The 16,540-nt window shown below is 51.1% G+C and overlaps 1 protein-coding gene across 2 annotated transcripts in view; it reads right to left on the bottom strand.

The window, feature by feature from the left end:
* Positions 1 to 16,540, bottom strand: part of LOC144806088 (uncharacterized) — an 851,437-nt gene that overhangs the window by 282,880 nt on the left and 552,017 nt on the right. The gene's annotated exons all lie outside the window — the stretch shown is intronic.

Raw genomic sequence — 16,540 nt, 5'->3', positions numbered from 1 at the left:
AAGAGAAAGAGTTAGGAAAGAACGAGAGGCAGAGATCTCGGGTCAATTCCCGGTTAGAGTTCCCTCAACCCTTTACCCTGAGTTCCCATCAAAACAAAGGATTGATGACGATCTACTTCTAGGTCCACCAATTATCTGTATACCCCCTCCTTATGCCCCTACCCATGCCCTAGGGCAACAGCAAGAACCTCCGAATACCACTGAAGGTAACGCCAGGTCCTCGGTACCTACGGCCTCTGCGCCGACCGAGCCTCTCACGACAAATGCCTTATCAGATAACATGCTAGACAGAACGGAAATAAAGGAGTCGGTAAGAATCCCCCGATTCAGTAAAAATGAGCAAGCTGGCATCGATAGAATAGTTAAGACTAATCGATAGAAAGGAAACTGAGGAACACTTAACGGACATATGTAACTCGTACACGGACAATCGCAAACGACACTTTGTCGTGCGCTTTTGCTACCATATGCTCACAGCGTATGAAGAAAAATATAGCACCAAACGGCACGACCGGCTCATAACTCTGTACAGGAAGGTAGATATAGGAGACTAGAGTGAATGCGATGTAGCTGAACTATTCTCTCAAACATTGGAAATCTTTTGTCACCTTATGGAGCAAGGGCAGACAGGCAAAGAAGCAACATCAACAATAATGGAACCCCGATAGACAGAGTAGATAATATGATGTCCATCAAGGAAGCTGCCCCCTATTGGGTCCCCCCTAGAGGACAAGGAATGCATGACGATATAAATCACCAAGACGCTAAGGGAAGGGTGATCTATAATTGGGTATATCAGCCCTGGGATAGACAGAACATTCTGACGTTTCGAAAATCCCTGCCAGACTTACGAAAGAATCCTAAAGGTCTATTACCAGAAGTTTCACAGAAGTTACAGACCAGTTAGAGCAGTTGGGAAGCTTCTAAGCCAGCGGCCATCCTCCATATGGCCCAGTATTACGAGCAACAGAAGAACGAGAACGAAAGGGCCAACGAAAAGAAAAAGAAGGACTTAAAAGAAAGAGTTATGATAGCGCAGCTACAAGGTGTAAATTCAGGAAGGGAACAGTACAAGGGAGGATATCAACAAAATACCCCGAGAGCGCCACCACCTAGGAATAACGAGACTACTCCGTACAATGGACAACGAGACTTAGGGGAAGATCAGTGTGCATTTTGTAAAGGGTTTGGACACTGGAAATCCCAATGCCCGATTCTAGCAGAAATAAATAAAGACAAAGGCACGAAGTAGCAAATGGGCCCAGAGGTAGAGGACGGGGAAGAGGGCACGCAAATGACATTAGCAAAGAGAGGCCAGGTAGGACAAATGCTTTTGACTGCCCCCGACAGAACCAGTATCAGCAATCGGACTACAAATTCTGCCAACCCCAAGTGACGTATTTAGGACACCTTTTGTCAAAATAAGGAAGAACGCTCTCACCAGACAGAATCCAGACCATTCTCGACACTCCTGTCCCCAAGACCCAGAAACAAGTCCGCTTACTGATTGGCCTCACCTCTTTCTGCCGACAATTGTTGCTGGATTTTAGTCTCATTGTCAAACTCCTTCTCTCCCTCCTAGCCAAAGACAGACCCTTTCCACTCCCTTGGACACCCGAATGCCAGTTTGCGTTCAAAGAATTGCAAGATGCCCTTTGTTCAGCACCCGTTGTAGGAACACCGGACTATTCCAAACCTTTTTCCCTCTACACGCACGAAAGGAAGGGATGAGCATTATCTGTCCTGACACAAGCAATTGGCCACAAGCAACACCCCTGTGCGTATTTCTCTGCCACCCTCGACCCAGTAGCTAGAGCGCTGCCCTTGCTTGCGCGCTGTAGCCGCTGCAGCAGTTTCCATTCAACAGAGCGAGATAATAGTGCTCTCCAACCCCATCACAGTGCTAGTACCACATGTCAAGTCAAGTCAAGTCGAAATTTATATAGCGCACTACATACCCAGAGGGTCTCAAGGCGCTTGAGGAAGGGATGGGAGGTTTACTTATCGAATATCCAGGTTTTAAGCTGTTTTCTGAAGGCTAGGTGGTTTTGAGTAAGGCGGAGGTGGATGGGAAGGGTATTCCAGGTGTTAGCAGCTAAGTAGGAGAAGGATCTTCCCCCCCCATGGTGGCTTTGTGGATGCGCGGAACAGCGGCGAGGGCTTGGTTGGACGAACGTAGCTGGCGGGTGGGGGTGTAAAAGGAAAGGCGCGTGTTGAGACAATCAGGTCCAAGTTCGTATAGGGTTTTGTGTGCGTGGGTGAGGAGACGGAACGTTATCCTCTTGTTGACTGGGAGCCAGTGAAGGTATTTCAGGTGAACAGAAATGTGGTCTGTGCGGGGGATGTCTAGTATGAGTCTGGCTGAAGCATTTTGGATGCGTTGGAGTTTATTCTGCAGTTTTGCGGTGGTACCGGCGTAAAGGGTGTTTCCGTAGTCCAGACGGCTTGTAACCAGTGCGTGGGTGACCGTTTTTCTAGTTTCGGTGGGGATCCAGCGAAATGTTTTTTTGAGCATGCGAAGGATGTTGAAGCATGATGATGGGACGGCGTTGACTTGCCTAGTCATCGAGAGTGAGGAATCCAGGATGATGCCCAGGTTCCGTGCGTGGTCCGTCGGTATGGGGGCTTTTCCTAGGGCCGTTGGCCACCAAGAGTCGTCCCAGGCGGAAGGGGATGCACCTAAGATGAGGACTTCCGTTTTGTCCGAGTTCAGTTTCAGACGGCTGTGCTTCATCCACTCGGCTACTTCTTTCATCCCTTCATGTAGGTTGGTTTTGGCGGTGATTGGGTCTTTGGTGAGTGAGAGGATCAGCTGAGTGTCATCAGCGTAGGAGATGATGTTGAGGTTGTGTTGACGTGCGATGGTTGCGAGGGGGCTCATGTAGACGTTGAAGAGGGTGGGGCTGAGTGATGATCCTTGCGGGACGCCGCAGATGACTTCGGTGGCCTCTGACTTAAAAGGGGGGAGGCGAACTCTCTGAGTTCTTCCGGTGAGGAACGAGACGATCCAGTCCAATGCTTTTCCTTGAATTCCGATGTTTCTGAGGCGTTGTAACAGGGTGCTATGGCAGACTGTGTCGAAGGCTGCAGAGGGGTCAAGGAGGATGAGGGCGACTGTGTCTCCGTTGTCCAGTAGTGTTCGAATGTCGTCTGTTGCTGCGATGAGGGCGGTCTCGGTGCTGTGTTTGGCTCGGAAGCCAGACTGTGAGGAGTCCAGAGATTTGTTGGTTTCGAGGAAGGCGGCGAGCTGATTGTTGATGGCTTTCTCAATGACTTTGGCAGGGAATGGGAGGAGCGAGATGGGGCGGTAGTTTTTGAGTTCGGTGGGGTCAGCTGTGGGTTTCTTCAGAAGGGCGCTGAGTTCGGCGTGTTTCCAGCTTTCTGGGAATGTGGCGGAGTTGAGGGAGCAGTTGATGACGTCTCGGAGATGGGGTGCGATGATGGAGTTTGCTTTGTTGAAGATGTGATGGGGGCATGGGTCTGTAGGGGATCCTTAGTGGATGGAGTTCATCAGGCGAATGGTGTCTTCTGTGGTGATTGGGTTCCAGTTGAAAAGGTTATTCGGAGGAGGTACAGGTTCGGAGGTGAGTGGGGTGGACTGGTTTGCGGGTTGGTTGTCAAAGCTGTTATGAATGTCGGCGATTTTGTCACGGAAAAATGAGGCGAGGGAGTCGCAGAGGGCTTGAGAGGGGGTGATGTCGTTTGAGCTGGCGGTGGGGTTGGTGAATTCTTTGATGATGTTGAAAAGTTCCTTGCTGTTGTGGGCGTTGTTGTCTAGTCTTTGAGTGCTGATTTCTTGGCTGTTCGGATTAGTTGGTGGTGTTTGCGGGTGGCGTTTTTTAAGGCGGCTTGGGTGATAGTGTTTGGGTCTTTTTTCCAAGTTTTCTCAAGGGAACGACGGAGCTTCTTGGATTTCTTAAGGTCCTCATTGAACCAGGGGGCGTTCTTGCTTCCTTGCTTGATTTGATGTGTTTTCAAGGGTGCTAGTTTGTCGGCGGTTTGGGTTAACCATTGTGCGAGGTTGATGGCTGCTTGGTTAGGGTTCGTTGAATAGGCAGGGGGTTTTTGAAGAAGCGATGTGGAGATCTGGTCGATGGTGATCTTGTTCCAATTTCTTCGCAGAGTTGGTTGAGGGTGGTTGTGGATCGTGGTCTTATTGTAAATGAAGTGGATGCAACTGTGGTCCGTCCAGTGGAGGGGTGTGGTGTGAGTGAAGGAGATATGCTTGCTGGAAGTGAAGATAGGGTTGAGTGTGTGTCCTGCATAGTGTGTGGGGGTGTTGACAAGTTGTTTGAGTCCGATATTGGCGAGATTGTCCAGAAGGGTGGTTGTGTTACTGTCGTTGCTCTTTTCCAGGTGGAAATTGAGGTCTCGCAGTAGAATGTATTCTTCCAAGGGGAGGGCGTGTGGGGTGATTAAGTCAGTGATGTCTTCGCTGAATTTTGTACGGGGTCCTGGTGGCCTGTAGAGGAGGGTGCCTCGGAGTGTGGTCTTGGGGTCGGTGTGGATCTGGAAGTGAAGGTGTTCGGCGGTGGCGAAGTTGTCTTCTGAGCTGGTTGAGACGCGGATGGTGTTCTTGTGGACGATGGCGATGCCTCCACCTGTTTGGATGGTGCGGTCCTTACGGATGATCTTGTAACCGTCCGGGATGGCTATGGTGATGTCTGGAGCTGAAGAGGCATTCATCCAGGTTTCTGTTAGGAAGGCGATGTCCGGGGAAATGGTGTCGAGTAGATTCCAGAGGTCGATGGCGTGTTTGTGAACCGAGCGGGTGTTGAGAAGGATGCATTTAAGGTGGTTGGTGTTGGATCTCTGTTTGGTGTTTATGGGTTTGCTGTGGGTCTTGATGCAGTTGAATTTGCAGGAGTGGCAGGTGAAGGGTCCATGGATGTGTCCTGGTGCTGCTTGGGCGCAGTTAGGGAGTCGGCCGGGGTTAAGTGCTAAGAGGGTGGAGGCGTCGTATATAATGCGGGAGGGGTGGGTGATGCGGGGACCAGGGGGTCTGGTGCTGGGCGCGGTCCAGGCGCGGACGGGCGTAGACGGGCGTACCTTTGGCACACCTTCGGCGGCATGGGGCGCTTCTGTTGCGCGTGAACGCTGCGCGTAAAGGCATCTGACATATGTGGATGGTGGGAGGGGAGGGGCATCGGAGGGGCAGCTGGGAGGCGGTAGCGGGGCGGAGAGGAAGGGCTCTAAGGCACAACAACAAACAAAATGGAAGCGATGTAAAGCCGAGTGAGGCTGGGGACACAGGGAGAGATATCTAAAGCGCTTTTCTGTTATGCGGCGCTAGTGGGCAAATAGAGCGCTATGAGCGCTGAGGGCTATTTGCACTGCACAGATTGAGTTAATTAAAAATTAAATCTCGATATCACCAGGAGTGCTATGAGCGCTGAGAGCTATTTGCAAAGCACAGAGTTTAAAGGGGGTGCAGAGAAAGAATGCAGATAACGATACCACCAGGAGGCCAGGGAGCGTGGGAGCGACCGCTTCTGAAGTAGTCAGGAATCAGACTAAGACAAAACATTTGACGAGTGCCCGACTGACTGGATACAAACTGACTCTGTTAGCACCACACATTACGCTGAAACGATGTTCCACCCTCAATCCGGCCACATTGCTGCCTCTTCCTGAAAACGACCCCAATACGATCTCACTACACGACTGCGTAACCCTCACTGATGAACAGATTAAGAGTAGAGTTGATCTTGGAGACACTGCATTTCCAGAATCAGATGGGGAACTATGGGTAGACGGCTCATGCCTCAAACTTCCTGACGGTACTACCTCAGCAGCATATGCCGTAACCACAGCTCAAACTGTCATAGAAACTGCTCGCATTACCCAACGATCTGCCCAAGTGGCTAAGCTCATTGCCCTTACACGAGCTTGCATCCTAGCGGCTGACATGACAGTCAACATATATACCGATAGCCAGTACGCTTTTGGGGCGGGTCATCACTTCGGGCTCCTTTGGAGGGAAAGAGGGTTCCTGATGTCACATGGCACCCCCATCCTACATGGAGATCTAGTCTCCGCATTGACAGAAGCAGTCCTCCTCCCAAAGCAGCTAGCAGTAATCAAGTGTCAGGCTTATAAGAAGGTGACCGATCTTGTTGGACAGGGACCACAGCACAAGACAGAACAACGACACGCATGTATGTGACCAGGTCGCAAGCTGAACACTGGACTGACACTAGGGCGACCATAAGGGACATACAAACGACAGGCACACAGAGTGAACTGACAGAATGGGCACGAGTGGGACTGAAAGATGAGGAAGGCTGCTGGAGGACAAAAGACGGTGACAAATGGCTGTTACCGAACGCATATCTGATTCCCATACGGACCATGGCACACCTACCAGCACACATAGGATCTGCACCCATGACCGAGCTAATCACGAGAGTATTGCATAACAGCAAGATTGCAGACTCAGCAAAACGTTTGGTACAGCAATGCATGGTGTGCCCACATCACAACCCAGGGAAGGGGACAGCAGTACCACGGGAGGGTTTGGAGTCCCCGATCACCCCTTAGAAGTCCTCCAAATGGACTACATAGTTAGAAATGTGCCATGGTCTCAAGTACGTCCTAGTCATTGTGTGTGCATTTAGCAAATGGGTGGAAGCATACCCCACTCGTTACAATACCGCCACAGCTAAGGTGTTGAAAGAATTCTTCCCTAGGTACGGCCTTTGTCGAATTTTATGGAGCGACAATGGCCCCCCATTTTGTAGCGGAAGTAATCCAAAACATCCTGAAGGGCTTAGGGGTGAAGCAAAAATTCCACGCTGTCTTTCACCCCGAATCAGCAGGCCTAGTAGAACGGCACAATGCCACACTGAAACTGAAACTTGCAAAAATAGCCACCACCACTGGGTTGAAATGGCCCAACGCACTCCCACTGGCATTGCTATCGATGCGTTCCACCCTAACCAAGCATAGACTGACACCCTACGAAGTAATTTTTGGTAGGCCGATGAATGTCTTGGAGGCACTGAAACCATCCACCATTAATGAGGTCCCGGACATATTAAGGTCTGATTACCTGCATAAGCTCACAACCGAATTAACAATTATCCACCAACAGGTGCTGCATGCCATTCCGGATGTGTCCAGGGGTCCAGGACATGATATCAAACCTGGCGACTTTGTCCTTGTGAAGAATTTCCAGAGGTCGGAGAGTCTGCAACCCAGGTGGATGGGCCCCTGGCAGGTCCTCATCGCCACCCTAACTTCCCTTCGAGTGGAAGGAAAGAAGAACTGGCTGCACGCTCACCACTGTCGACGGATCTCACCAACCCTGATGACCAGCAAGGAAGTGGACGTCCAAGAAGAGCTCCTGACCAAAGACCGACCAGCCTTAAGCTGCTACCCACAAACTGAGACACTTGAACTGGCAGAGTATCCGACCCTACTGTACCAGGGTACAACCTGAGGTCGACAAAAGGAGGGCGTCTCGACATGCAGACCACTAACTAAGTCAAAAGTCTCAGATTGGTAGCCAAAACTACAAAGGCTACCAGGAGATACGCTAGATGAAGTATGTGGTTCTGTGAGTCATCTAGCCCCTTGAAGGTGATGGAAGATGCCAGATGACAGAAGAACAGCCGCGACGATGCCAAGACAGCAAAAGTTCACAGTATAACGACAATTGCACTCATAGCAGTATCACTCACAAGCCTCTTGCGAATGGTAGCAGTCTGGATCATCGAAGAGAGTGCTCCTGCTTATCAAACATTTATGCCCACTGTGCAACCCACCACTGAAAAAGAACACTGTCTGGTGTCACTGTCACCACACCTCCGAGAACGACGCAGAGAGTTCTGGAATAACTTTCGTCCAACTGCTGCACCAGCACAATCTTGTTGCAAATGCTACGAACTTTTGGGTCTGTGGGCTGCTACCACATGCCACTGAACATTCTATTCCTTTCATCCCTTCACCTTTCTCTGTACATGGGTCCTGCCTTGCCTGGTTAATGCTTCTACAGGAAAGCTACAACGACAATGCCACATCTGATGGAACAATAAAACAATTCTACAACGAGTTCTGGCTGAACAAAACTGGAAGAACAGCTGTTCCCTTTTGTCCTCCCACTTCAAATGCGACCTTCCCAATGGACATTCCTGCAAATGAACAAGTGGAAATGCAAGTGTTCAATAATCCAGCCAGACCCACCTTCTCCTTTCTAAAGAAAAGAACAGCTGCAACCACAACTGTAGCCCTATCTGTCGTAAGCGTCTCAGGTCTTGTTTGCATTGAAGGCCATGGGACGAAAAACGTGGGCCACAGTACTTGTCGCATCACCAGGACTCTACATACCACCGACCCCCCTTCATTTGTTGCATCGCCAAACATGTACTTCATCTGTGGAACTAAAGCCTACACCTGGCTCACAAAAGGCTGGGGGGGGGGGGGCACTTGCTACATAGTCTTTGTTCTGTCTCCGACCTACACTGCAACTGTTGGGCATCATAGAGAAAAACGGTCCGGAGACACTGACTGAGCAGACTCGGCGGCATCCCAGTTTCTTGATGCAGTTGAAGGCCTTGTTCTACTTTGGGGTCTGATGGCAAACAGCCGGACCATTTGACACCTGTCTCAGGCAGTTGAGATAGCTTTGAACGTGACAGCTGGCATCCTCACCAACAACACTGCCGAGCTTCAGGCGGTCCGCCTCATGACTTTGCGGAATCGTCTTGTACTAGACGTGGTACTGGCAGACCGCGGAGGAGCATGCCGCATCATCGGTGCCAGCTGTTGCACATTTGTTCCCGATAATTCACCTTCTGTTTATAAGGCCATTGAACATTTGCACAGACTTTCATCAGAGACCCATCAAGGACAAGAGACTTGGACAGTTGGAAGCTGGTTTTGGGGGATATTAATAGAGTGGGGATGGAAAGTATTGATGATCCGCTTGATTCCAATATTTATAATATGTGGCTGCTGTCTGGGGATACACTGCATACCTCCTCTGTGTTCTCTATGTATGAACTCCTTGTGCCCCAAAAATCTAGACTCCTACACAGCTCGAATAAACGTAATACATGATACCGAGATACAGGACATTATGGGGATTGAAATAGAGTAGCAAGATGTCTTGGGAATGTTCAAAGGGAGGAATGTTAAAACATAAATCGACAAACGTGAACATCACCGGCGCCATCAACCAGCGCGTAAACGGCAGACAGCGCTTAACAAGAGCCATCGACCACACGTAAACAGCATCCATTTTAGGTGCCGCAGCCACCTCGCGCTTTGCGAGTCACCCACGACTCACCCTGCCCTCGCAACCATCCCCGGCGCTCTGCTCCAGCATGACCAAATGCTTGGAGGTCACAAACCCTTGTCCTCGTGACAAAACCCCAGAGCCACTTTCCGCCCTAAACAAGTTTGTCCTTTCATCCTCCCCGCTCGAGCAGGCCCTTCTGATAACCCCCAACTGCACCTGGCAACTCGATCCGGTCCCAGGCTGTAAACCAAGCCTTGCGGACGTACTTTATTGCCCCCACACAGCAGGACTTGTCAAGTCAAGTCAATAAATTTATATAGCGCGCTACATACCCAGAGGGTCTCAAGGCGCTTGAAGAAGGGTGGGGATTTACTTGTCAAATATCCACGTTTTAAGTTGCTTTCTGAATGCTAGGTGGTTTTGAGTAAGGCGAAGGTGAGTGGGAAGTGAGTTCCAGGTTTTAGCTGCCAGGTAGGAGAAGGATCTACCTCCCATGGTGGTTTTGTTGATGCGAGGTACAGTGGCAAGGGCTTGGTTGGAGGATCGTAGCTGGCGGGAGGGGGTGTAGAAGGACAGTCGTGTGTTGAGGCATTCGGGTCCGATTTCGTAGAGTGCTTTGTGTGCGTGGGTCAGGAGCCGGAAAGTAATCCTCTTATTGACGGGGAGCCAGTGGAGGTTTTTCAGGTGACCAGAGATGTGTTCTTTACGCGGGATGTCTAATATGAGCCTGGCTGAGGCGTTCTGGATGCGTTGGAGTTTTTTCTGGAGTTTTGCGGTGGTACCGGCGTAGAGGGTGTTTCCGTAGTCCAGTCGGCTCGTGACCAGAGCGTGGGTGACCGTTTTTCTAGTTTCGGTGGGGATCCATCGAAATGTTTTTTTGAGCATGCGAAGAATGTTGAAGCAAGATGAAGAAACGGCGTTGACTTGTCTGTTCATCGAGAGTGAGGAATCCAGGATGATGCCCAGGTTCCGTGCGTGGTCCGTCGGGATTGGTGCTTTTCCAAGGGCCTCTGGCCACCAAGAGTCATCCCAGGCGGAGGGGGAGGTGCCTAGGATGAGGACTTCTGTTTTGTCTGAGTTCAGTTTCAGACGGCTGTGCTTCATCCAGTCGGCTACTTCTTTCATTCCTTCATGCAGGTTGGTTTTGGCAGTGTTAGGGTCTCTGGTGAGAGATAGGATCAGTTGAGTGTCATCGGCGTAGGAGATGATGTTGAGGTTGTGTTGGCGTGCGATGACCGCGAGGGGGCTCATGTATACGTTGAAGAGGGTGGGGCTGAGTGAAGATCCTTGTGGTACGCCGCAGATGACTTCAGTGGCCTCTGACTTGAATGGTGGAAGGCGGACTCTCTGGGTTCTTCCGGTGAGGAACGAGGTGATCCATTCCAGTGCTTTTCCTTGGATTCCGACGTTTTTGAGGCGTTGTAAAAGGGTGCTATGACAGACCGTGTCGAAGGCTGCGGAGAGGTCGAGGAGGATGAGGGCGACTGTTTCTCCATTGTCCAGTAGAGTTCGAATGTCGTCTGTTGCTGCGATGAGGGCGGTTTCAGTGCTGTGCTTGGCTCGGAAGCCGGATTGTGAGGAGTCGAGGGATTTGTTGGTTTCGAGGAATGTTGCGAGCTGGTTGTTGACCGCTTTCTCGATGACTTTGGCCGGGAATGGAAGGAGCGATATGGGGCGGTAATTTTTGAGTTCGGTGGGGTCTGCTGTGGGTTTCTTCAGGAGGGCGCTGAGTTCGGCATGTTTCCAGCTTTCCGGGAAGGTTGCGGAGTTGAGGGAGCAGTTGATGACGTCTCGGAGGTGTGGTGCTATAATGGAGTCTGCTTTGTTGAAGATGTGGTGAGGGCATGGGTCTGTGGGGGATCCTGAGTGGATAGAGTTCATCAGACGGATGGTGTCCTCAGTGGAGATTGGCTTCCAGTCATTGAGGATGTTCAAGGGGGCTGGGGGTCCTGCAGGGGGTTGGGTGGGTTGGTCTTCGGGTCGGTTGTCGAAGCTGTTGTGGATGTCTGCAATTTTGTTGTGGAAGAATGAGGCTAGGGAGTCGCAGAGGGCTTGAGAGGGGGTGATGTCGTTGGAGTTGGCTGAGGGGTTGGTAAATTCCTTGACGATGTTGAATAATTCCTTGCTGTTGTGGGCGTTGTTATCTAGTCGGTCCTTGAAAGCGGCTTTCTTGGCATTCCGGATCAGTTGATGGTGTATGCGGGTGGCGTTTTTGAAGGCGTCCTTGGTGCTGGTGGTTGGGTCTTTTTTCCAGGCCTTCTCAAGGGAGCGACAGAGTTTCTTGGATTTCTTGAGATCATCGTTGAACCAGGAGGCCTTCTTACTGCCTAGTTTGATTTGTCGTTTTTTGAGTGGTGCAAGGATGTTGGCGCTGTTGGATAACCATTGGGTGAGGTTGGTGGCTGCTAGGTCGGGGTTTGAGGAGTGGGCTGGGGGATTTAGAAGAAGCGATGAGGAGATCTGGTTGATGGTGATTTTGTTCCAGTTTCTTTGCAGAGTGGGTTGGGGGTGGTTGTTGGATGTGGGCTTGTTGTAGGTAAAGTGAACGCAGCTGTGGTCAGTCCAAAGGAGATCTGTGGTGTGGTTGAAGGAGACATGTTTGCTGGAGGTGAAGATAGGGTAGAGTGTGTGACCTGCGATGTGGGTGGGGGTGGTAACAAGTTGTTTGAGTCCGAGGTTGGCGAGGTTGTCCAGAAGGGTGGTGGTGTTGCGGTCGTTGTTCTTTTCAAGGTGAAAGTTGAGGTCTCCCAGAAGGATGTAATCCTCGGAGGGGAGCGCGTGTGGAGTGATGAAGTCCGTGATGTCTTCACTAAATTGTGCGCGGGGTCCTGGTGGCCTGTAAAGGAGGGTGCCTCTGAGTGTGGTCTTGGGGTCAATGTGGATCTGGAAGTGAAGGTGTTCAGAGTTGGCGAGATTTACGTCTGAGCTGGTTGAGATGCGGATGGATTTCTTATGGACGATAGCGATGCCTCCTCCTGTGTGGCCGGTACGGTCCTTACGAATGATCTTATAGTCTTCCGGGATGGCAGTGGTGATGTCTGGGGCAGAAGAGGCGTTCATCCATGTTTCTGTTAGGAAGGCGACGTCCGGAGAGATGGTGTCTAGTAGATTCCAGAGGTCGATGGCGTGCCTGTGGACTGAGCGGGTGTTGAGCAGGATGCATTGTAGGTGGTTGGGGTCGGATATCTGTTGTGTATTCGTAGATGATGAGTTGTTCTTGGTGCCGTCGAACTTGCAGGAGTTGCAGGAGAAGGGACCATGGGTGTGTCCAGGAGCGGCTTGGGCGCAGTTGGGGGAACGGCCGGGGTTAAGGGCTAGGAGGGTGGTGGCATCGTAAGTAATGCGGGAGGGCTGGGCATTACGAGGACCAGGGGGTCTGGCGCTGGGCGCGGTCCAGGCGCGGACGGGCGTAGACGGGCTTACCTTTGGCGCACCTTCGACGAGGCCGTAGCGCGTGGACGCTGCGCGTTGGGACATCTGCCATAAATGGAGAGTGAAGGGGGCGGAGCGTGGGAGGGGCAGCAGCTGGGAGGCGGTAGCGGGGAGGAGGGGCGTGCCAGGGAACAGCAACACAAACAAAATGGAGGGTCAAAGGGAAAGTGAGGTAGGGCAGCAAATGGACCGAGCGCCTAGAAAACAGTCAAAGTGCTAGCAAGCAGGGAGCCGCAGCAAATGTCGCGTTACAAAGCAGAGCGGAGCGAGCGGCGCTAGAGGTAAATGCAGGTCAGCTGAGAGCTCTTTACAATCGAGCTGCGAGGCCAGGCAGTTAATGTGCAAACACACAAGATACACAGCGCTGAAAACGATGATCAAAGCGAACTGCAGCACTAACAGGGTGTGGGGTCAATGCAGAGCGGAGCGAGCGGCGCTAGAGGTAAATGCAGGTCAGCTGAGAGCTCTTTACAATCGAGCTGCGAAGCCAGTTAAATAATGTACAGACACACACAGATTAACAGCGCTGATAACGATACCCAAAGCGAACTGCAGCATCAACAGGATGTGGGATCAGGGAGTGAGGGAGGGAGCGACCGTTCTGGAGCAAGTCCGGGCGGTCACCTTGTTGCACACAGAGATGCATGACCTTATCTTCTACATAACTGTCAGATCTGACCGATCCCACGCATTTACAGTCCCCATTGGAATGTCCGGCTGTGTGATATCAATCACCAATCAAGATCCGGGTGGGGGACTACCAACTGTTGGGACTCTGTGAGAATCTGCTGGGGGCAGGAATTCCTAGGATGTTTGACCACCAATAAACTTACTGTAAAACTGTATATAATGTGGAGCAGCGGAGAAGTTGTTAGAACACCTCCTGAAGACATTGATTGTGTCAGGCCTGTTGTCTTCTCTACTAAAGCAATAAATCCGTTCTTGCTTTCTAGTTTCCAGCGCCTGTCTCTTTATTTGGTAAATATCAATATTGAGATTAAAGGTGCCCTGCACCGAACAGCCTTGTTATTGGTTAAAGATTGGCTGTTTTCCCACACTGGGCCCAGCAAGGGTGGCTGGCTCGCTCGCCAGCACCAGCTCACTGGGCCCAGCAAGGGCAGCTGGCCTGCCAGCTCCTAGAAGTGGCAGAGGAATGTACAGCAGGCCTCGCCTACAGCTGTAAGCTTGCCAATGCCTGTTTACGAGCACCCTTGCGAATGGGAATGCAGCCTTTATTTATTACTTAGGTCATAACAAACATGTTATCATAATAGCTGAATGATTGCTAGCTAGTCTTGTTAAACAAATATGGTTCATGGCTGGATGCAAATATATGGTTTCCGAGATGTTCCACTAAGCGCGTGCACGCTTATCAATAGTTAAATAATATAATACTCTCCCAGTGGCGGCTCCTTCTTGGGAGCGTCAGAAATGTCTGGGGGACAACCCCCCCTCCCCAAGCCCCTTGTAGGTGGTTGAGGCTCGCTCGCCGCAGTATAGTCCAACAGTTGCTTTAGGCCCCACCAACAGACACAGGCTGTGAGTGACTGCACCACCACATCTTGGAACAGAACAGGCAGCTGCAGATAATCGTGACTGCGCACGAGGCGCTGCTGGTTTAAAAGGCAAGCACATCTCTTATGGGATGAGAAGCTAGCAGAGTGAGAGATAGCACTGCCGCACTCTGTGCACTGACTGCAGACGGGCGGCAAGGTGAAGGGCTCTCAAGGGACCCGGCCTGAAAAGGTGCAGCACTTGCTGCCCCAGGTCTGACGCGGGTCACAGCACTTCATGGCTGGAAGAACTCAGACAGGCCGCACTGGAGGAAGTGAGACTATATGTCCCACAAGCCTCTGGATGCGAGGTTCACTCCGGACAGATCCACCCTGGACACTCTGTTGAATGAAACAGAGATGTCCGTGGACACTTACCTCACAAGACTACAAGCCCATGCGAAAGAGAACGGAATAAATGCATTGCATTGAATATGGAGCAGGCAGGACTTCATATCCCAGAATGCACCATGCGTATGACACTTACCTCACAAGACTACAAGCCCATGCCAAAGAGAACGGAATAGAATGCATTGCATTGCATATGGAGCAGGCAGGACTTCACATCCCAGAATGCACCCTCCCTTGGACACTTACCTCACAAGACTACAAGCCCATGTCAAAGAGGACGGAAAAGAATGCATTGCATATGGAGCAGGCAGGACTTCATATCCCAGAATGCACCATGCCTATGACACTTACCTCACAAGACTACAAGCCCATGCCCAGAATCTGGAACTCCCTTCCACCTCAGCGCCGGACCCCCTCCTCCTCCCAGGCCTTCAAAACTGACCTCAAAGCTCTCCTCCTACAAATACACTTCTGAAGTTAATTCACGCCCTCTCTATTATTTGAAGGAAGACCTCCCATTATAGAAAACCCTGCTCTCCATGACCTTGGAAGTGCCTTCCCAGTGTGTTCTGCCATTTATTGCAGTATTCTCCTTCTACCTGTGTCTGGTTCTCTTTTGTAACATGCACACGTCACTTGTCTCTTGTAACACACTGTTTGCTACCTCTTACATTTTGTTTGTTTTCGATACTTGCACAAGTGCCACCATTGCCTACGTAACGTTTGTTCTTGTGTTTGAGTGTCCTTCGTTTATTGCAGTATTATATCTCTATTTGTACTTTGTTTTCTCTTGTAACCTGCACACGTCACTTTTCCCTCCAGTAATGCACCGTTTGCTCCTCTTGTTTGCTCACAATTGTCACTTTTGATTCATGTAACTTAATGTTTGCTGTTGTAATTTATTCACTTGTAATGTTTCTCCTCATGTATCAGTTCTGTTCCTATTGTGAAGCGCTCTGACGCCTACGGGTAAAGTCGGCGCTATATATAAAAACGCATAAAATAAAAATATAAAATAAATAAATGAATGTCAAAGAGAACGTAATAGAATGCATTGCATTGAATATGGAGCAGGCAGGACTTCATATCCCAGAATGCACCGTGCACTATGCCTCAGAGCGTAAATATGTTCAGAAGCCTGGGTTAGGATCAGACACAAGACGGGAAGTGACACCAACTATTACATGAGGCCTGAACGCTCCTTTTCTTCGAGCCACATTTATTAATTATTACAGCTCCTCTGGCTGTTGGGGACCGCCCTCTATGCACCCCAAACACAGCACCACCTCAGGCAGGGACCGCCCTCTATGCACCCCAAACAGAGCAGGATTTTACGCTCACGGCAGAGAGGCCACAGATAGAAGGGTTGTAATCTTTCCGCCTGGAAATGGTGCAGAAAGGCTGAGCCGGAGGTGCTGTCCAGAGCCCTGCACACCCCGTTCATTCATGTATTTATCCGTCCATCCCCCTCGGAGCGCCTGGAGGGGATGGCGGCAGCACCGGGCGCTGCAGACCCCATGGAGCGCCTCGAGGGGATGCGGCAGCAGTGGGCGCTGGACCCTTCCTTACCTCCCTGGCAGAGACACAGCGCGAGCAGGGCCAGCAGACGGCGAGGCTCCATCACAGGAGCGCCTAAGGACCCCCCACACACCGGCACCGTTTAAGGAGGAGCCTCCGTGAGGGGCAGACGGCGGAGCCAATGAGAGAAGAGGCGGGGGTTTCAATCTGAGGCTCGGAGGCCTTTCCAATGTATTCGGGGCCCCTGTGCCAGCGATGGGCCCCTGATCTATGATGACATGTTTGATGGTCTCATCTGTTAGGGGCCCCTGATGCATGATGACGTGTTTGATGGGCTCATCTGTTAGGGGCCCCTGATGCATGATGACGTGTTTGATGGGCTCATCTGTTAGGGGCCCTTGATGTGCCTCATGTGTTCTTATCTCGGCGGCCCTCGGCCTCATCA

The sequence above is a fragment of the Lissotriton helveticus genome (genome assembly GCF_964261635.1).
Source record: "Lissotriton helveticus chromosome 1_1 unlocalized genomic scaffold, aLisHel1.1 SUPER_1_unloc_44, whole genome shotgun sequence".
In the NCBI taxonomy this organism is placed as follows: Eukaryota; Metazoa; Chordata; class Amphibia; order Caudata; family Salamandridae; genus Lissotriton; species Lissotriton helveticus.
This window is presented reverse-complemented; position numbering and strand designations above follow the sequence as displayed.